Raw genomic sequence first — 22218 nt, forward strand, 5'->3', positions numbered from 1 at the left:
GGTCTACAGAGTGAGTTTCAGGACAGCCAGGGCTACACAAAGAAACTGTGCCTCAAACAAACAAACAAGACCTGCATTTGTTAGCAACATCACTCGAACTCAGCCATCCCCTCCTTCCTGGAAACCAGTGTTGTTTTCATTCAGGCTGACAATCCTGCTTGGTCTTTAAATTTTGTTGGCCATCGGCCCGTGGCCCCAGAACAGCTGAGAACCATACTGCATGGTCATTCTGCTCTACCTGTCTTCTCCTGAGCACGAGCATAATTCCAAAACGCCTTAGGGCAAGTCAAAGGCAGAGTTCTGACTGAAGTCCGCTGACATCTTGGTCTGCCACTTCTGTGGCCCTCGGGTTTATAGTATAAATATTCCCCGCCTCCAAATGATTGGGACGAGCAAGTGAGATAGGAAAAGGACTTTCTGAACAAATTAAATATCTTCTAGAGTAAAGATGCTACATTCATTCTTCTAAACAGGGCAGGGCGTGGAAACTGCAGTGGGGATTCACCAGGTCCAAGCGTCCCGACACTGGTCGGTGTGTGTTTGGCTCTGACTGATCGAATGTTCCCAGGGAACACATGGAGCCATTACCACTGGCGCAAACAGGGCAGGCAACGGGCACGGCCTGGAGATCTGAGAATCAGATCTTGGGAGAGTTCTGGGGCTTGTTTTTTTGTTTCAGAATATTTGGGCCCCATTTATGACTAAAGCATGACTTTCCCTGGCAATAAGTAACTAGTTGCTAAGATTAATTGCCTAGTTTTAATTACATTTGCCTTGCATGCCACATGTTGTAAGCTAGCTACCAAGGCACTAACCAGGGCAAGGGATTTGTCACTGCTGTAAGAGTTTTAGTGTCTGTGTACTTTACCTTCCCCAACACACAGGGCTCTGGCCTTCTAACACTCTCCTGTCCTTAAAAACGACTCCAATAATAAGTACATCACAGAGAACCACCCAGATATGACTCTTACACCCTGTAACCTGGCCAGCCCTTTCTGCTTCTTGAGGCATCAGACTCCATTTTGAACCTGAGTTTCCTTTTTGCTTTCTGGATTCTCTCATTTTCTCCATTGTATTCATTCAGAGAGAGAGAGAGAGAGGGGGGAAAAAAACCATAAATGTCATTTCATATTCTAAGCAATTTGCTATAGGCAACTACACCATTACTTTGTACAAATAAATTTACATAAATCATTATTAGAATGTTCTATCTTGGCAACACTATTTGGTTCCCAGAGCACAAATTAAATGCATGCTTAAAGTGGAATATTTTAAAGTTATTTCTATATTGTTTATGAGACAAGATTAGAAATTTCTACCTATTTTTTCTTTCAGAACAGGAGCTTTCTTTTCTTTGTGCAGTTACAAAGCACATATGTGATTTGGGGGTGTGTGTGTCTCTTGAAGCAAGTAATAGAAGGCATGTGGCTTAGTTTCCAGCTAGTGGTCCTTCTGAGTCCATGTGTTTGGTTCTGAACACTGATTAGGAAGGATCCAGGGAAATGGCCATGTTAGTCTTGCAAGTAAATAGCATTTTGTTCAATAGCATCCTATAGGCTATTTGGTCTGTGTTGAGTGTGGCTAGGCCTTTTTCTCAGATAGGGTCTCATGTAGCCCAAGCTGGTTTTGCACTTGCCCAAGTAGCCAAGCAATTGAATTGAACCTAAGATTTCATATGTCAGGCAGGCACTCTACCAACGAAGCCATATCTCCAGCCCCTGACATACTTTTCCATCTCATTTATTTATCTTTTTAAGATATTTTTTAAAAATTTGTGCATGTGTGGGAACCTGCATGAGTGTCTGTGCAAATGTGTGCAGAAGCCAGGAAGCCAGGACAGGATGTCAGGGGGCAAAGGAACTGGAGTCATAGCCGTTATAAGCCTCCGTGTGGGAGCTGGGAACCAAATCTAGGTCTTGATCAAGAGCCGTAAGTACTCTTTTTTGTTTGTTTTTGTTGTTTTGTTCGAGATAGGGTTTCTCTGTGTAACAGCTCTGGTTGACCTGGAACTTGCTCTGTAGACCAGGCTGGCCTCGAACTCACAGAGATCCACCTGCCTCTGCCTCCCGAGTACTAAGATTAAAGGAGTGCGCCACCAACGCCCGGCTGCAATACGTGCTCTTAACCATGTATTTCTCCAGCACCAATGTAGTCAAACATGTATTATTATTGTTATTGTTACTGCTGTTGTTATTAGTGTATGTGTGTAAGGTGGGGGAGAGAGGTTGTGCCCACAGCACGCACGCAGTTTGCGTGTGATGGTCACAGAACAGCTTTACAGAATCAGTTATTTCCATCTTTCCTCGGGTTCTGGGGGTTGAATTTGGGTCATCAGGCTTCCATCATTTAGCAACAAGTGCCTTTACCCACTAAGCCGTCTCACCAGCCCCACAGGATGCACTCTTTAATCCTGCTCTACTACAGCCTTCCCCTGCTCGGCCAGTCCGTAAGATAGCAGCTCACATCTCCAACTTCAGCTATAGTTCAACTCCAGTGCCATGCAACCCTACGAGCTGGGGGGGAAAACATTGGCAAGACGAGCTAGCTTATTCATGGTAAAGCCTGCAACACTTCCTTGATTTAAAAACGGAGTATTTATTTGCTTTAAGGTAAAATAGCTCACATCCAGTGCCAAAAGAAAAAGGGAAAAGTTCCAAAATGCAAGGTTGGCTTTATTGGGTGCCCACCTAGTCCAACATTTAGGTTAATTCAGGAAGCCTGGTCCTGTATTTGACAACCGGACCAACACTGCATGTAGGTTTCTGAAGTGAAATGACTTCAATGATGGATTTAACTGACAGTTACAGAGATACCTGGAAAATCCAACTAGAGTGTGACTGACTCAGTGTCTCTCTCCAGAAAGTTCCTCTCACTCTCTCTTTCCTACTTGAATCTACTCATTATATGCCTGGATTTTCTTAATGGAGAACGAGTCCCACTTCTCAAATTTTGCAAATGCGTGTGTCACACAATTGTTTAGGTCAGGAGACGGCACACTTCTACAAAAGGTCAGATGGTAAATATTTTATGGTACCTGCTCTGCCTGTCCAATTTTTGTCACTGTACTGCAAAAGCTGCCTTCATCCTGCAGAGATGAAGGAACTGAGCTCTGCCCCCAACAAAACCCTACTTAGAGACACTAACATGTCTATTCCATACAGGGTCCCCTGCAACACGATCTGGCCTCCAACTAGCTATGTAGAGGAGGAGGATCTCAAACTTCCGGCCTCCAGCCTCCAGGTGCTGAGATTACCGGCATGTGCCACTATCCTTGGCTTTAAGCAGTGTGAAGGATGGAGCTCAGGGCTTAGTGCATGGTAGGCACACACTCTATTAACAGAGCCACATTCCCAGTCATTCACAACATACTTTTAAGGCACAAAGTTTAGCCTGCTTTTATTTTCTCTGAATCTCGAAAAATGTTAAGAACCTCTCTTGGCTTGTCAAATCTACACCAATGGCGAGCTTTGTTTGGTTTATAGGTGTACGTAGTTTTCAGCTGAGAAGAGAGGGGTCACTTCCATTGGTTCAGTGCAGCAGAAAGAGAATACAAATTCTGCTGCTTTTGTCCCTTCTCTGTTCTGCTGGCTGGGGATTATGGCTGTGATTCTGGGAGGCTGGAGCTCCTCCATCACCCAGGACCTGGGTACTTGTGCACCACAGCAGGTCCAGGGAGGTCGGGGCATTTCCACAGAAGAACAGGCACCTTGGTTGGCAGCTCTCAGTGGCACCTTTAAGAATTTATCAGGGTTGCCACCACGATGGTGATGCACGCCTTTAATCCCAGCACTCAGGAGGCAGAGGCAGGTGGAGCTTTGTGAGTTCAAGGCCAGCCTGGTCTACAGAGTGAGATCCAGGAAAGGCGCAAAGCTACACAGAGAAACCCTGTCTCGAAAAACCAAAAAAAATAAATTCTTAAAAGGGTTGGGGATTTAGCTCAGTGGTAGAGCGCTTGCCTAGCAAGCACAAGGCCCTGGGTTCGATCCTCAGCTCCAGAAAAGAAAAAAAAAAAAAAAAAGAATTTATCAGGGTGGTGAATACACCACAGCTCAATCTTTTTTTTTTTTTTTTTTTTTTTTTTTTTGAGACAGGGTTTCTCTGTGTAATTTTGGTACCTGTCCTGGATCTCACTCTGTAGACCAGGCTGGCCTCGAACTCACAGAGATCCGCCTGGCTCTGTCTCCCAAGTGCTGGGATTAAAGGCGTGCGCCACCACCGCCCAGCCACAGCTCAATCTTAAAAATAAGCACCACTGGCAAAGAACTGAACGTGGGCCATACCCGCTGCACAACCCACAGATTACTTGGGGCATCTGGCTCCCTATTCCTAGCTGTGGTTCCCATTTTGACCTTGAGATTGTCCCTGAATTCAGGTTTCTGGAACCATCTAAAGACAGCTCCCCCCAACATGGACTTATAAATTCATGTTCTTCACTTGTGCTTCCTACCCTTCAGTGTCACTTCTTAGCTCCAAATGGCACCTCTGAAGGTCAGGCGCTGGCCTCATCAAGCCGTGGTTACCCCAAGCACTTGGAGGGTGGAGGGGTCAGTTTGCAAGAGAAGAGTAAATAATAATACATACAGGCAGAGAAGCAGAAAGATCACCATGCCAAAGCTGTACAGCAGTGGCCACGGTCCTGGGAGAGATGATGCCAGGCAAGCCCCCTGTGTCACAGGGCAGAGCTTCCCCCAGGGGGCTCTACTCCAGGACCTTAAGCAGGCCAGGCCTTGAGGAGAAGTCTGACTTTGGTTGGGACAGAGGATCAGGGATGAGAAAGCCAGCCCTGCCTCAGCTGAGCTCACTGAGGACTCGGTCCTGCCTTCCGGCTGAAGTGTCCTATCACTCTCCTAGCTCGGCCGAGGCAAGAGATCCTCAGAGAGGAAGCCACCTGAGACCCTTCTAGGTGCACAAATTCCTCAGTAACTATTTCAACCTCAAATCCTGTCCAAGTCTGTGGACTCCCCAAAACAGAGCCCTAGACCTAGTGCCCAGCCCCCACCCCGAACTGAGCCCCACCATCTGCCATTTTCTCAAGACGGAGTTGTGAACCCTGCAACCCTGAAAGATCTGTGAGGATATAGAAAACAGCCCTCCCCGCCCCCAATCTGTCCCAAGTGCACAAAACAGATACCCAATAGTCTCCTCGACCCGGCCAACTGGTACAACCTCAGAAGGATGATGACAATTATGCAAGGCATTCTGGGAAATTCAGACTCACTAGTTAGGTCCTAGCGTGTCTCCATATGAAAATTCCCAGCAGTGTTCGGGTGGCTTTGAGGGTCTAAGGCGCACAGTAGAATTTTAAATAAAGATGTGATTCAAGATTTTTTCAATCATCTTAATGCCTCCATTGGACTGACCACACGGTCAGTCTGGTCAGCTGCATGAATGGATCATTAAGAAGACTGGGGGAAGGGTAACAATGGAGGGAGAAACAATCAACTTGGTATTTTGCATTTAAATACAGCTTCGGCATTTCATTGATTCAAAGATGCAATCTACTAAGGTTCCATGGCCGCTGGGGAAGGGCCGCCAGAGTGCTATTACCTGAGTCAGAATGGGTCCAGGAAACGGAGGTCAGCATCTCTCCAGAAAGGACAGAGGTGACTTCATTGTCACTAGATGACGCTTGTAGAGGCTGCTGGAGTGGAGCAGAAGGGAGACAGGATTAGGGTGGAGAAGCAGAGAGTCCTCACAGCCACACTGCATGTCCGCCCCGGCCTGACTCTGGAAATGGACACCCTTCAGTGAAAAGCCAGTACCACAGTGCCTCTCAGGTCTCAGACAGTGAAGGACTGAGGGAGGCCTTCAGGATGGAGTGGTTTTGACACTGCTTCTGGGCGACAAGAGGGCCCAGAAATTTGAAAATTAGATGCCACAGACATTGCAAGATTATTTGATTCACTACCAACGCCACCCAGACATTCCTGAGATCATTTTCCTTTACTATAGCTACTTCTAAAACTCTTGTTTGTTAACTGCCAGAGGTCACCGAGTGTTCAAGGCCAGCCTCGGTCCACTGAGTAGATAGAGTGTTCAGGCTGCAACGTCACTGACTTTCTAGGTCTAGTGCTAAGGACTACCTCAGGTAACTCACAAGTCAGTGGGTCATGGTTAATAACACTGGACAACAGAAAAGCTGGCACATGAGATAGACTGCATACTGATTTCTGCTGGAAGATAATTTTCAGCATCAAGGGCCCCCAAAATGACAAATCAGTACATTCTCTAAGAAAAGAATGATATTGTCCTGTGTGGGCACGTTAGGAGACGGTCGTGGACAACAGTGGCTGCCCAGGCCTTTAATCCCAGCACTTGGGAAGCAGAGGCAAGAGGATCTCTGTGAGTTCAAGGCCAGCCTGGTCTATAGCTCGAGTTCTAGGATAGCCAGGGTTACAGTGTGAAACCCTACCTCAAAATAAATAAGTAAATAAATAAATAGAAGTGAAAGGCAAGAACCAATTCCAGAAAGGTGTTCTCTGACTTCCAATGCATGCATGCACACACACACACTCATGCCTATGCATGCACACACATGCATCAAATAAATATTTTTTTTGAAACATTAGAATCAGGGTGCTCGGTTACTAGTGCAATTGGGAGAGTGCTCTCACAGCACCCATGAAGCTCTCTGGTTTGATCCCCAGCACTGTATAAAACCACTGTATAAACCCACGCCTGTGATCCTAGCACTCGGGCAACAGACGCTAGAAGACCAGGATTTTAAGGTCATTCTTGGCTACATATCAAGTTGTAGGCCAGCCTGGAGTACATGAGACCCTGTCTCAAATAAATAAATAAATTAAAAAAAAAAACTATATTGGGACAGGCAAAAATGGGCAATGCTCTAACTTGAGTCTTTTTTGAGATAGAGTAACCAGGTTTGGCTGATTTATGAGGAACTTGATGATCTGAGTAAACCAAGGTCAATTCCAAATACTGAGAGGTGAGATCAAGGGGACCGTGGCTTCCAATTCCTGGGTGAAGACTACTCAGCCTATACCCTGGGCTTAGAAATCCATGTCCTTTGAGTGTGACACTTAAAGACTTCTGTACCCAGTTTACTTTTTAGATTTTACTTTTTATATTTGCTATTCTGCATTTTCCACAAAGGAGACTCTCAGCTGTTTCAAGGATTCACAACTCATGGTCTGCCCAGGAGGAAGAACACAAAAGAAAATGTCACCGCAGGCACAAGAATCTGGATGTCACTGCAGCCCTGGGCATTACTGCAAAGGGGCAAAATATATTATCACACCTCAGAGCCCTGACACTGTCTTGGTTTTAACATTATATCTCAGGTTGACTGTGGTGTGCATATGACCTCTCAAAATTGGAACTTATATCCAACTCTCCAATTGGAGAAATGGGACTTTTGTGTTCAATTATTGCTCTTGCTTCTAGAACATGGACATAAGCAGAACGTGCCATGTCTTCATTTCTTTTTCTTTCTTTCTTTTTTTTGGGGGGGGGGGTTGGTTTTTTGTTTTGTTTTGTTTTTTGAGACAGGGTTTCTCTGTGTTACAGCCCTAGCTGTCCTGGAACATGCTTTGTAGACCAGGCTAGCCTTGAACTCACAGAAATCTGCCTACCTCTACTTCCCGAGTGCGGGGATTAAAGGCATGTGCCACCACCACCTGGCTGTGCCTTTATTTCTTGATGTTGGTTAGTAACAGATGGGAACTTGATGTCACACCAAGGCTTCATTTGAAATTTAAAAATTAGAATTAACAATATCTTCTTGCCCAGTATAACTCTAACTTCTAGCCATGCAAATTGTCGTGAGCAAGGTCAGATCCCCTAAGCCTCACTTTTTATTTTTATATAAAAGAGCATTAGGAAGGACGCAGTAGCTTACTCTTATAATTCTGGGAGGCTGAGGCAGAAGGATTAGCAGATAAAGCACTTGTCACCCAAGCCTGACAAGTTCAATCTTGAGAACCCACATAAAGAAGCCAGATGTGGTGGCAGACATCTATAACCCCAGCACTCCTGCAGGGGGATGGAGGGGCCAAGAGAGTGGGCTGGCAGTCGGCAGCTAGAGAGATCTTCCCTCGAAACAACGTGGAAGGAGAGAACTGACTCCCAGGAAGTTGTCCTCTGACCTCTAGACATGTCCCATGACATATATGCCCAACAAACAAATCTTTTTCAAAAACAAAAAGGAGAGACATTGACCTGCCCCGCCTTTGTTGAAACTGAGATAAGAAAACAGAGATGAGGGAGCTGCTGGTGGTGCATAGCACACAATCTCACACAGACACGTGGAACTCTGCTCTTTATTGAGACCTTGGGTATTAATTAACGACGCCGTATCACACTGGCCTTGGAAAACATAAAACTCAAATCTTCCATATGCCCTCAAGACTCTTTAAATGTTTGCAGATATAGCAGATCTGGGGGAAAGACTTGGCATCAACCAAGCCATTCTCCCTAGAAACAGTTCAAGGTAAATTCTTCCCTAAGAATTTTTTTTTTTCAACAAATGTTATCCCTCTGACCACAGCCAAGTATCCAGGTATCTTTCAGCAGCTCCTGAGAGCACAGCTCAGCCTTCAGCAACACAGACATATACGATGGTGATAATTTATCGCCTCTGCAGTAGTTTAGTCCCAGATGGACCATTTACTAATTTATTTCCATATGTAACTGACAGAGAGATTAATCAGGCTTCCAACTCAGAAACCTGAATTGTGCTCTATTCCCTGAACAGGCTAACTCTGGACAAGAGGAAACCCACATTTACACAGGAAGCTTTCCTTAAAAGCTGCTGATACATGCCTGCACACACACACACACACACACACACACACACACACACACACACACACACACACACACACACACGCCCTTCCTGAGACAGCTCACTCCTGTCCACCTGGAGCCTGACCCTTTGATTCTTGTGGGCTTCACACAGCAGCAATGTCTGATGTAGCTGTGGGCAGACACGAGCCCAGAAACAAACCAAATGCCACAATCAGCCCCCGTGGCAGCCTCGTGTCCCTCCCTGTTTGCAAGGTCGGGGTCTCAGATTTCTGAAACTGAAGACCTCTTTTTGCCACGGCGCTGTGCCCAGCTGGCTGGCACAGCAGTGCCCAGGCCCTGGAAAGTATGAGCTTTCTTCTTTTTTCCACTCTTTTTAAGACTAAACTCCACAGCTGCCGTGTCCTCACGGAGGGGACAGCCAAGGACTGCCGACTGTCCCCCTCGGCTCATTTCTTTGGGTTTTAATTTTAACCCAGTGATGCCAGCCTTCAGCAAAGAGTTGACTAATGTTATTGTTGGATGACCGTGTTCTGCAGAGGGAGCCAATCCAGATGCAGGAATCGACTCGCAGTACATGGTGGAACCCAGAGCCACATTCTCAAAGGCTCTACAGACAGGACCATAGACACTTTGTCAGTTGATGAAACCTGCCCCTGGGGAAGAGTCCCTTAACACCTTGGCTTAATATTCTCTCCTCTGATTCTGGCATGGTGACACTTACCCATAACGCCAGCACTTAAGTAAGAGGCAGAAGCAGGAAGATCATAAGTTCAAGGTCAATCTGGGCAACATGGTGAATCACTACGGGGGGGGGGGGGGGGGAATGAAACAAAAGAAAAAAAAATGTTCTCTGCTCTCATATGAGGAATTTTGCCCTATGAAGGCCTTTTATCTCTACAGTCTTAGGATTTCACGAAAAGAAGAAAAACAACCGGCCACTTGTTACTATGTTTAGCTGGTGCCAAGCAGTAGGGAATTTGTAATTATCTGAACTTGAACAAACCGGTCCAGATGCTTGGTGCTGTGACTGACAGGACCTCAGTGTTCAGTATGTTCTCTTTGATCAAAGAATGTAAGCATTTGGAGATGGTCTCAGGAAGGATGGCTTTATGTTTTTTAAGAACTCAGTTAAAAACAAAAGTTTGAAATGCTGATCTGGGCACTGTAAAACCTGCCAAGGCAGGTTAAGGCAGGGCCTTTAAACAAGCTATAAACTGGAGGCCTATTGCTGTTGGGGGTTGAATGTACAATGCCCCCAACAGGTGCATGGGTTTGAACATTTGGTCCCCAGCTGGTGGTGCTCTTCTGAGAGGTCATAAGACCCTTAAGAGGTGGGGCCTAGCTGGAGGAAGTGGGTCACTGGGAAGTAAAAGGAGGGTTCGAGGTCAGTAGCTCATTCCTGCTTCCAGCTCTCTGCTTCCTCTTTCAGGAAGATGTGGGCAGATGAGGAGTCCAAGTTGCAGATTTCCACTACCATGGGGACCACCTGCCTTCATTCCTTCCCCACCACGATGGGCTGTACCTCCTCAAACAATAAGCCGAAATAAATCTCTTTAAGTTCCTTCTTGTTGGGCAGCTAATATCCATGAAGAGAAAAAGTAATGCATTCAAAAAGCTTTCTGTGTAACTCAGGATGACCTTGAACTTCTGATTCTCCTGCCTCCTGAGAACCCAGTGAGCTGGGGATTACAGGCATGTATATCACTGTACCTAGTTTGTGTCTCCTTATTATGAAAGAGTTAGAACAAAGTGATGCAGATTTTTATTTCTATACCCCAAAAATATTTCCAGGTGATTTAAAAAAAATAAAATAAAAACAAAGTAACCATGCCACATGCTAGATGGGTCTGCTCTGTCCCTCCCAAACAAAAGCTGAGCTTGTTATCCCAAGTTGTTCTCTGAGACTTTGTTCATTTGTAACCTCTGAGTCCCAGTGAATGAACCCAAGATTTCCAGGACCCCTCATACCTAATGGCAGAATCTCCCGTGAACTACCAGACCAATGGCATTCAGTCCTTCTGTCGAGTGGTGTCTTGCACCTATCACAAGAAGATGGTTCAGGACCCATGCCGGGCAAATCAGCCTCTAATCAGCTCCAAAGCCAGGCTGGCATGGAAAGCCCCTACTTCAGTGAGCGCAGGAGTGGGCAGAAGGCTCCTGCATGAACCAGCCTGCCTATGGCGTGAGCCACCATGGAAAAGTTTCCCCACGAAAGACACAAACTTCCCTTCCCACCCGGGGTTGCCAAGACTGACTGTGCATGCACACACATAGCTTTGGCACTCATTCCCTTCAGGTGCACAAGAAGGTGAGGCCTATCTATCCACTGGGATGCTGCTCATTCCAGGCTTCAAATCCCTAGTTTGTAATTCCACACCTGTCCCAGCTCTCCATCCACACGCCCAGGTGTTCAGAAGCTCAGAGCCCCCCAGAGGTGGTCTCTTAGCATCTATTCAAATAATTACTGTGAGGGATAACAGGCAGTAGGAGCTCTAGACCATTTCCTGTGAACATGAAAAAAAAAAAAAAACCCTCATATATAGACCCAAAGCATTAATACATTACTTCTTTTAAAAGCCCACCTCAGGTCAGAACACTAACCTTCAAATGAATACATTATCTCACATGACTGTCCTGTTTTGCTTTCTCTCCACTGATGCAAGATTAATAAAACTACAGTATAAGGTAAATGCAAGTTTAAGCAGAATAACGAGCATGGAGGAAAATATTTTGACATCAAAAACTCAGTATAAATTAGCTATAACATACTTGAAAGCTCCTGTAACCATAACGTGCACATTGAAATCCATTAGCCTAACACCTGGGCTGCTATTCACGAGTAGGTTTCCGGCAATGTAAATAAATGGCCATTCCAACACTCCTCCTAAATTACTGTACAATTTGGTGGCAAAGTCACAAGCTCACAAAGTCTATCATCTGTGCTTGGCTGCTCGCTAGCCAACACTGGAGTCATCTCAGGCTACAATGTGGCGGCATAATATAAACACAATGTAAACGCAGAAACCGGCAGGAAGGGACCAAGAAGTAACAGGGATATCAAAGACAAACCAGGATCATCCAGGAGGGAACAGGGATATTTTATATAAGCACTCTGAAAAGACAATAGAGCCCCAACCCCCCCTCCTTTAACTGCACCCCTAATTAGTCTTCCTGCTCCCCACCTGATCATTTTTATATCGAAGCAATTTCCACAACCAGACATTCAAAGAGCTCAGTTGCAATAAACTCATCAGCTGCTCAGGATTCTGTTGTACCTCGCTCGCTCGGGTCTGCTTGAAGACTCAGCTATTTCCAAACAAGCCTTTCATGTACGTCCTCCCTCCAAAATATTAGCTTCACTGTCCACATCCTTCCGTGTCACCCACCCCAAAGCCATTTTCTTACCTTTGGAACTCACATTTGTTTCCTTTGATGGTATTTACCCGAGCAAGGGCGATTGTTTGACTGGAATCTTGCAACTTTCAAGTTTGCGGTCACGCACGAGGGAAAAGCCGTCACCCCGACACAACGGCTCAGCTGAGCTCCACATGCCTGAACCCACCCCTGTATTTTAAATTCTTTTACACTTACTTAATATAGTGCGTGCCGCCTGTCCGCTGATGCGGTATCAGAAACCTGCAAGCTACTATTTCTGCAACTGTGTCACTGTAGATAGTCTGAAACATGTACGTCGCCGTTGCCATGGAGACAAACACAGCTAGGGTAGAGTGCCACGCTGTGTTAATTCCTTCACCCATGAACCCCAGGGGAATGCTAACATTCATCTTCTTTCTCCTGTCGTCTCACACTGCTTTAATATATATATATATATATATATATATATATATATATATATTTTAGTATTATCAAATGATATACTAAACACATATGGCACACCTGGAAATACGGAGAGAGGGCTGAAATGAGCCGTGGTACCAACCCAGCCTGCCGGCTGTCTGCTGAAGGTGGTGCCGCTCTGCAGAGGATCTTCTCACTCACTTCTCCTGGGATGAAAGGAGAACTTTCTCTTTCTTTTCTAATGGCATGGGGTGAGGCTCTTGTTTCACCTAAAAATGGTGGCCAAGGGATTGCACTAGAATAAAGAAATGACCAGATTCGCCTGTCTGATCAGCTCTGTGACAGGGAGAGGCAGAGCTTGCAAACTTTCTTTGCATCAGCATCAGGGATGGACCCCCAGGGCCATGCACACACTCAGCAAACACTCCACCGCTGCTGAGCTACATCCCCATCCCTGAGACCTTGCAAACTTTCTGAAGCAGATTCAAGCTAAGTGTGATACTCCTTCTTGACCAAATCGGCACAAACAGGCTCTAAGCACGATCGTTCTAATTAGGCAAAAGCAGAAACTCTCAACAATGACTTCATTGGTTCCAGTGGGTCTTTGTTCCTAAATCCACGCAAGAAGGTACCAGAGTGACTTACTAATCGAGGAGCTGGAACCCTGTCACCCAAAACAACAGACTAGAGTAGTCCTGCAATCTGAGTGGTCTCATTTGCTTCAGGTTCAGATCCCTGTCCTTACCAATGCTCAGCCCCGTGGAGAAAAAGCCAAACACTTTCATTATACCTAGAAGCCAAAATGGGCATTGAGCTGCCTTCCTATTATTCAAATGGGCCAGTTGCTTTAAATATTGGGGTTATTCTCATCACGGTAGACAAAAATAAGCTGTTGAAAATCTTAATTACATCCTATCCCTTGGGCTAGTTAATAATATTCAATCTAGATGAAAATGGCCACATTTTAGATTTGCATGCTGATGCGCCTCACTTGAATACCATTTCCTCACTAAACAATCAATTGGAGGCTTTAAGAGCGCAGCTCCCTGACCCTGAACTGGCATATTTGAAAGAAACCACTACTTTATCGGCAGGGATTATGGTAAAATGATCCCATAAAAGATGAGCAAATTTTCCCATTACTTTCCTAAATTGAATCATTCTTGGCTGTTTACTATGATAATAATGATCAACTCATCCCTAAGATAAAAGCAAAACAGAAAATAGATACATATACCTTACCAGTTAAGGGAATATGTCACTTTTAAAAAGCAATCTAGAGATGATGTTGGGAGAAAGGGTATGGGGAGGTGGCTCACTGGATAAAAGCACTTTCTACACAAGCCTGGAAACCCGAGGTTGATCCCCAGAACTCACAGAGAAAGATGGGATAGTATACATCTGTAAGGCTGCCACTCCTATGGGGAGATGGGGGACGGAAACAGAAGAATCACCCAGAAGCTCACAGCCCAGCTGGCCTGGGGTGGTGAAATGGCAGAAACAAGAGAAATCCTGCCTCCAAACGAGGTAGAAGTCACGAGTCAACGGCTGGGAATTGTCCTCTGACCTCCATGTCCTGCAGTACCTATTCCTCTAACCTCATCAATCATCTTCACCTGGGATACCGTATGTGACCATGACCGGAGTTCCATGAACTAGTTAGGTCTTCTCTGACCTAATCTAATGCTCTCTCCATAGCCCTGCGGCCCCAAGTACAGCGACCAGGCAGCAGGTTGTCAACGACTTAAAATAGCCACAGTAACGCTATTTATGGGGGGGAGAGACATCAAGTGTCAGAGTAAATGGTTTGGGGTTACCTGGGGCTGCTGGGTGAGGTTCAACTCTTCTTTGTCCTTACCCATTCTCATCACCCAAGGGTTGGGGAATAGAGCTCAGCCATTGGCTGAGTTCAGCACCTCCCCTCCCCCCACCCCTGCACCCAAGCAAATCAGATTCTGTCTGCTCTCAATTTCAATCCCTTTCTTTCCCAGGATTCCCAGTCTCAGGACCAACACCAATCCTCAGAGAGGGCCTCGGGGGCCCCTGGAACTGTGAAGGTGAAAGTGGCGTTGAGAATAAGCAACAATAACGAATCAGTCAAGCTCCCAAAGAGATGTCATTCCAGGTTTATATTGTAGACCAGTGGTTCTCAACCTTCCCAATGCTGCCACCCTTCAATACAGTTCCTCATGCTGTGGTGACTGACCCCCAACCGTAAAATTATTTTTGTTGCTACTTCATAACTATAATTTTCCTGCTGTTATGAATTATAATGTAAATATCTGATATATGACCCCTGTGAAAGAACTGTTAGACGCCCCCCAATGGGGTCACAACCCACAGGTTGTGAACTGCTGTGGTAGACCATGTCAGAAACTTCTTAGTTTTAAAGATTAAAACTTCCTCATATGGACATACCACATTTTGCTTGCTAATTCATCTGTCAGTAGACATTTAAGTTGCTCCCACATTTTCACTATTATGAACCATGCTGCTATGAATATGGGTACGTAAATATCTTACTGAGACCCTGCCTTTCAGTTATTTGGGATATATACCAGAAACAAAATTGATATAACAAATCTATTTTTAATTTTTTGAACAATCACTATTGTGTTTTCCATGGCAGCTGTACCATTTTATATCCCCATCAACAATGCATAAGGGCTCTAATTTGTCCATACCCTCTCCACTATTTGATATTATCTATGCTCTGAAGTTGTTTTATCTTGTTCCACTAATATAGTAGCCATCCTAATGGGGGTGAGGCAGTATTAAGAGTTTTGATTTGCATTTCCCTATTTGTGCCTTCTCCTGCGTTTATTGGCTACTTACATATCTCAGAAGAAATGTCTACTCATGCACTAGGTCCATATTTTTATATGTGTGTGTTGTGTGTGTGCTCACATGTACAGGTCAGAGGACAAGTAGCAGTTGTGGGTCTTGGGGGGATCAAACTCAGTTTAGCAGGCTCACTGGCAGAAGTCTCTCCCCACTGAATGATCTCGCTAGCCACTAGTTCCATTTTTGAATCAGATAATTTGTTGTGGTTGCTGAGTTTAGAGAGCTCTCTCTATATTCTGTGTATTTTCCACTCTCCATATGCTCTGCAGGTATGGCCCTGTCTGTAACTCAAATCTTAAAAGGTCTTATTAACAGAAAACCTGGAGCCAGACATTGGGGTGAAAGCTGAAAGATCAGATAAACAGAACAAGCCAGCCACGTTCTTACCTCTGCAAAATCCTCAGCCTCAAGAGAGAGACTTCCTGTTTACTCACACCTTATATACCTTTCTGTGCCTTGCTGTCTTCCTTCCTTCCCTCCTAGTGCTGGGATTAAAGGCCTGTGCCACCATGCCTAGCTCTGTTTCCAGTGTGGCCTTGAACTCAGAGATCCAGACAGATCTCTGCCTCCCGAGTGATAGGAATCTAGGGTGTGTGCCACCACTGTCTTGCCTCTATGTCTAATCTATTGGCTGGCTCTGTCCTCTGATCTCCAGATTAATTTATTAGAGTACACAATATATTGGGGTACAGACTATATCACCACACCCATCCTGTGGGTGACTTCTAATTTGGTTGCTTCTTTTCTATACTCATGGCCACCAGATCATGAAAAGCCCATTTCCTTATGACTTGGGTTGTTCACTTCCTCTTCCTACATTGCCCTGGGCATCAACTATCAACTAGATTTGGCCATGCCATCTTTGTGTGGCAAGCATTCATTCTTCTTAGAAGATCACAGAGTTGTTTCTGGGTCAGCCAGTCCATGAAGCAGCAGAGTCATGGTTATGAGCAACATTCTGGGAAGAAATGCACAATGCTGATGGGGGAACTTGGTGTCTTCCCAAGGATACCCCAATCTAGGTCAGTCACTGGATCCTCCATGACAATATAGACTCCAGAAAAGAACCAAGAGTCAAGCTCTTGAGTCAGCCTGTTAGAAATACATCTCAAGTTGCTGGGCGGTGGTGGCTCACGCCTTAAATCCCAGCACTCGGGAGGCAGAGCCAGGCAGATCTCTGTGAGTTCGAGGCCAGCCTGGGCTATCAAGTGAGTCCCAGGAAAGGTGCAAAGCTACACAGAGAAACCCTGTCTCAAAAAAACAAAAAAAAGAAAAAAAAATCTCAGGACTTGGCTAGATCATGATTCTCTCCACACCTCTATATAGGGAGATACGTTCCCAGAATCTATAAAATAGTAAGGGGTGTGGATGAGTCACTCTGAGGGAAAAGACCCCACAAGGTGACTCCTAAACCATCCCTTTCCCGCTGTCCTTCCCCCACAGTTTCTCTCATTCCTTGCGGGTCGCCAGGATCTCACTTGTTATAGTGCGGAATGGCCTGACTCCCATGGTTCCCTCCTCTTCTGATTCACATCTAATATGCCAGGGGCTGAGAAACCAAACGATGGAGCTGATTAGAATCTTGTCTGGGAAAAAAAAAAAAAAAAAAAAAAAGATGAATCTGGGCCTGAGAAGTGTCTCTGAGCACCCAAGTGGGGAGTTTTGGCTGCTACCAACTCGAGGTCCTTAGCCTAAAGCCAGCCTCTTAATATGAAATTGGCCTACACTTTTTTTCATTTTGGTGTTTTGAGATGGTTTCTCAGTGTAGCCCTAGCTGTTCTGGAATTCACTCTGTAGACCAGTCTGGCCTCGAACATGGAGATCGGCCTGCCTCTGTCTCCCAAGTGCTGGGATTAAATGCCTGAGCCACCACCACCCGGCAAAAGTGGGATACACCTTTAAGCCTTTTGAATGGTCTCTACCTGTCAATGTTTTTTGTTTTGTTGTTGTTTTTTTTTCTCCTCTTATCTCTTTGGCATTTGTTTGTGGTCACATCAGGTTGTTTTTAAATTTTAGCTTTTGCTTAAATTTTGAGCTAAATTCATTTTTTTTTTGTTTTTGTTTTCCTTAGATACCAACAATGAAAGCAAAACCACTCAAATGCAAAGTGGATTTCTAGTGAATTGGTTCATAGGAAAATCCATAAGAGAGCTGCTTCTGAGGGATCTATTCCATCTCAGTTTTATTTTGAGGATTGTGAAAACTGTCACAAAAGGTAAAATTTAGTCGCACTAGACTACACAGACTCTGATGTCACTTATATCTCTCCTTTGGTGGTAACACAGGAACGTCACGGCTGTGGTCTGGCTGCCACTAGGGAGGACACATTGCTTCCTCCAGTCATTTCTTTTCACCATGAAGGCAACTTATGGAGAGGGCCAGGCAATGAACCACGAGCAAGCTCACAATGTAACCCAACTGTATTAGTTAGACTACTTGAGAAGTTGTTGTGTTGTGTTGTTTGTTTATTTATTTATTTATTCATTTATTTATTTATTTATTATTTATGGTTTTTGAAGCTTTTGTGGATGAGATTCTGCGTGTATGCAGATGCATGTGTTCATGTGTGTGCAGAGGTACATATGTGTGCAGGTACACAAGCACATGTGTATGTGTACATATGGAGGTCAGCCTCAGGTGTCCTTGCAGCCCTGTCCATCTTGATTTTTTGAGAACGGGTCTCTCACTGGGATTTAGGGCTCACTGATTTGGTTAGCCTGGATGGCTATCAGGCTCTAGAGATCCTCGTCTCCTCTCTCTAGTGGTTTCTCTGTGTAATAGTCCTGGCTGTTCTGGAACTCTCTACGTAGACCAGACTGGCCTTGAACTCACAGAGATCCACCTGCCTCCCAAGTGCTGGGATTAAAGGCGTGCGCCATAGTGGTGGGAATCTTACAGGCTTGTGTGGAGCAACCTGGTTCCCATAGTTCCTTCGTGTTCTGACTCACATCTAAGATGTCAGGGGCTGGTCCTTGATTCCATCAAAAGCAAGATGGAAAGAGAATGTGAACAACTTGCTCCTTCCCTTCCAAGGCATAATCTGGAGGCTGTACCCAATGCCTCCCACGTCCATTCATCAGACAGGAAGTGAAATCACTTTGCCATTCCAGTAGTTGGCTACTTAAAGCTCACGGGTTCCGTTAATGAAAAGGAAAGGCAGGGGCCACCCTCAGGGATCAACTAGCAGTAAGTACATCACGTCGGTATTTCCAAGATAGAATGAGGGCTGGGGATGGAGCTCGGTGGATGGGGTGCCTGCCTAGCACACGCCATGTCCTGGGCTCCATCCTTAGCTTTGCATGAACTAGGCATGGTGGTGCACACCTGTAACCCCAGCACTGGAGAGGTGGGGAGAGGAGGGACAGAAGTTCAAGCTCATCTTTGACCACACAGTGAATTCAAGGCCAGCCTGGACTCTCCGAGATCCTGTCTCGGAACACACACACACACACACACACACACACACACACACACACACACACAAAAGTAAAAGTAAACAAACAGAGACAATATTGGTCCCATGGGCACCAGGAGCAATGGGGATGGGTGTAGGAGACTGTAAGGATGGTTCATCATATCTTCCCCTTTCCCTTTTTAACAATATTTGAGGCAGAGGCTGGAAAGATGGCTTCCGAGGTTAAATGCACTCTTGCGCTGCTCTTGCAGAGGACCCCAGGCTTGGTTCCTGGCATCCCCATGGGAGCTCACAACTTTCTGTAACTCCAGTTCCAGGAGATCTGATACCCTCTTCTAACCTTTTCGGGCACGAGGCATGTGTGTGGTGCAGGTACAACAACTCATACACAGAAAATAAAAATAAATCTTAAAAAGTATTTGAGATGTGCACAAGAACATGCTGAGTAAGTTGCACAGCAGTTACATGGGTGCTCTACCTTTTCTGTGTTAGAAAGACCACGTTTTAAAATGTAGTAAGATTTAGCATTATCTCCACTGCCCTCCCGCAACTCAGTACATTGTCAAAATGGATTCCATCGACTGGAAACACACAACCTGCTAAGAACTCTCTGAAATGAGTGCCTCTGGATTCCTTAGCAGGTCTGTGTCTCTGGCAGCACCCAAGACATGTTACATGTTACAACGGGCAATGCCTTAGATTTGAAGATAGTGTATCAATAATACATATAAAGACATGACCTATGGAGAGGGGGCCTGAGGAGAGTAGTGCCCCACGAGAGAGCATCCCAAGGTCGAAGAAGCCCTCAGAGCTACCAGTGACCTGATGAAACCCTCACCGGGTTTAGCTTGCAGTCAAGGTTACATTGACTATGTCCATGCCTCTGGCCGAGGTCATTCTAAAAGGACCCGTTCAGGCTCACTTCCTCTGAACCTTAGAAAAACTCATCCGGTAAAAGCCTACTTTTATTCCTTCTAACATGCTCAGAAATCTACCCAGCATGATGGTTGGTCTTCATTGTCAATTTGACTGGATTTAGAATCACCATGGAAACACACATCTGGGCATATAGCTATGAGGGTATTTCCAGAAAGGTTTAACTGAAAAGGGATGACCTACCCTGAATAGGAGTGGCACCACTCCATGGGCTGGGGTCCCAGACTGACTGACTAAAAAGGAGCGAGAAGGCTGAGCACCAGCATCCATCTCTCTGTTTTCTGACTATGGATGCAATGTGACCAGCCGCTTCACATTCCTGCTGTCACGGTTAGACCTGTGTCCGCCATCATACCTTCTCCAGTATAATGGACTGTATTCGAAAACCATGAACCACAAGAAACCTTCCTTTCCCTAAGTTCCTTTCTTGAGGTATTTTGTCAAGGGACAAGAAAAGCAATTAATACAGCCAGCAAGAAACAAAGCATAAACAGCAACCACAAATTAAGCTTAACCTCCAGTAGCAAGAAAATGGAGTTGCAGCCGGGCGGTGGTGGTGCACACCTTTAATCCCAGCACTTAGGAGACAGGGGCAGGTGAATCTCTGAGTTCAAGGCCAGCCTGGTCTGCAGACTGAGTTCCAGCACAGTCAGAGTTACACAGAGAAACCCTGTCTCAAAAACCAAAGAAGGAAGGAGAAGCTGTATTTCTAGACCCAAATTTGAGTAGGCTGAGAGGGTGTGGCATGTTCTGATACCACCCTCTAGGAACACATGGTTGTTTCCTCATCCAACAACTCAGCCATGGTCCTGCCCATCAGGGGAGGCCAACAAGACAGCCAGCATCCTCTTTCCTTTCATGGCTGACATGTGCTACTATGAGTCTGCCTCATTAAAAATTAGAACCCCTCAGTAACACTGTTTCGTCAATAGTAGCAAAATGTAAATGAACCACAATGATTAGAAAGAAAGAGAGAGAAAAAAAGAAAGAAAGAAAGGAATCCATGCAGCCAGTTTCTATCTGAACACAGAACACCATTTCTTAAAAAAAAAAATAAATAAACCAACAACAACAACAACAACATTTATGAACGTTTTCTTCATCTCTCACATTCACTTAGTATACAGTTGGCATTTTCAAAATGCAAACCTGATGTGGTTTTGGAATTCATTGAAGCACATTGGAAGACATCTGAGTGGCGGGGGGCGGGGAGGGGAGTTCTAGCCATATGCTGCTGGTGCATGGATTTGAATATTTGAAAGGTAATCTAGAAAAGAGACCTGCTTCAGTCCTCCTTATCAACAGCGGTCATTCATAGCAACCACACGTCTTAGAGATCGAGCTGCTTCCCCACCTGTGAGACAATTGCAGGAGGAAGTCAGGGGCTGGCCTCCCATGAAGCCTGGCTAGTTCAAGTACGAGTCTAGCTGGACCTCTGGACAGGTAACTCGGAAGTTCTCTTCATCGCTGCTGAGGGAAGGATAATGGCTCTGCCCACACTGGGTGGATTCACATAGAAGAGATTTTTCTAAAACATCTTCAAGTTTTGGTGAACACAGAGGGAAAGCTGCAGGACCAACTCACAATGGCTGCCTCCAAAAAGACCAGCAGCACTGTGAAATCAATCATCTCTCCTCTCACGCCCATCAGATTCACTGCTTGCTTTCTGTTTATCTGAACAGCCACAGGGGAAGTGAGCAGAGCCAAGCCCACGGCGGGGACTCTTGCCCCTGGCCCCGACACTTGTTTTCACCCTGAGAGGGATGGGAGGAACCCCTGTCACAGAGCTAGGAAGGTTCCCTGACAGAGCTCATCAGCCTTGCTCATTCTGTCCCTGGGCCAGGCCTCTAACTGGGTCATTCCGTCAGAGAACACACAAAAGAGTGTGGTCATGTGCATGGCTAATCCGTTTACGTGCTTGCAGAGGACACTGACTCACATAAGACCAAACTCCATGGTATTATGCTGGCTCACTCACCACGCCACATGTCAGAGACCCAAACCAACATAAGTACAGGCTGGCAGCGTCACCAAAAAGGCGTGCCAACACTAAGCAGTTCACTTCCTCTGCTTTGGGAAAGGAACTGAATGTAGACAGAGGTGAGCAACTTGACCACCATATTGATTAGGAGGAAGAAGGCTGGGGGATGTCTTTCTGTATGCTGTGAATATATGTTGTTCCCATTGGTTAATAAATAAGCTGCTTTGGCCTATGGCAAGGCAGCTTAGGGGCAGGCAGGAAATCCAAGGAGAGAGACAGGAAAGAGAAAGGCAGAGTCTGGAGAGACACCAGCCTGCTGTCCAAGGAGCAACATGCCAGCAGACCAGTAAAGCCACGGAATATGTGGCAAAACATAGATGACTAGAAATGGGTTAATTTAAGACAGAAGAGCTAGCTAGCAAGAGACCTGTCATAGGCCATACAGTTTGTGAATAACAGTAAGCCTCTGAATGATTAT

General features: G+C 45.5%; 1 protein-coding gene across 8 annotated transcripts in view; it reads right to left on the minus strand.

Annotated features, from left to right (window-relative positions):
- The window catches only part of Foxn3 (forkhead box N3), a 389572-nt gene that overhangs the window by 274607 nt on the left and 92747 nt on the right, over positions 1-22218 (minus strand). For 6 of the 8 annotated variants that reach the window (XM_016005406.3, XM_016005403.3, XM_076551214.1 and 3 more), the window contains exon 2: positions 5548-5641. The gene's annotated coding sequence lies outside the window, so the exon portion shown is untranslated. The remainder of the gene's footprint in view (positions 1-5547; positions 5642-22218) is intronic. The other 2 variants (XM_042261033.2, XM_076551210.1) reach the window with 1 other exon arrangement.

The sequence above is a fragment of the Peromyscus maniculatus genome, chromosome 14 (genome assembly GCF_049852395.1).
Source record: "Peromyscus maniculatus bairdii isolate BWxNUB_F1_BW_parent chromosome 14, HU_Pman_BW_mat_3.1, whole genome shotgun sequence".
Classification (NCBI taxonomy): domain Eukaryota; kingdom Metazoa; phylum Chordata; class Mammalia; order Rodentia; family Cricetidae; genus Peromyscus; species Peromyscus maniculatus.